A 315-nucleotide genomic window follows, 5' to 3' on the forward strand; every position below is an offset into this window, starting at 1 on the left:
ATAATGCAGACATTACACCGTGTAAATGTGCTGAACTTGAAAGCAGATTATTGGTGACAAATAATCCCATTGGTTTGCATTGTGCCTCATCAGAGGGAAATATGGCCAAGTGTCAATCACTTAGGAGGAGTGTGAGCTTCACCTGCCACTCAGGAGCCACTCTCCTGGAATTCCTGTGGCAGGAGAATTCTGATAAAAGTAAAATATTTTTGAGTTTTCATGAAAAAATCCAATGTCTGACTTTATGTTTCCAAGTTTTCCTGCGCCCTTTTCTTTGCGTTTCAGCTGTTGAGGGCACCAAGACGCACGTGTCCA

The sequence above is a fragment of the Oryzias melastigma genome, linkage group LG4, assembly GCF_002922805.2.
Source record: "Oryzias melastigma strain HK-1 linkage group LG4, ASM292280v2, whole genome shotgun sequence".
Classification (NCBI taxonomy): domain Eukaryota; kingdom Metazoa; phylum Chordata; class Actinopteri; order Beloniformes; family Adrianichthyidae; genus Oryzias; species Oryzias melastigma.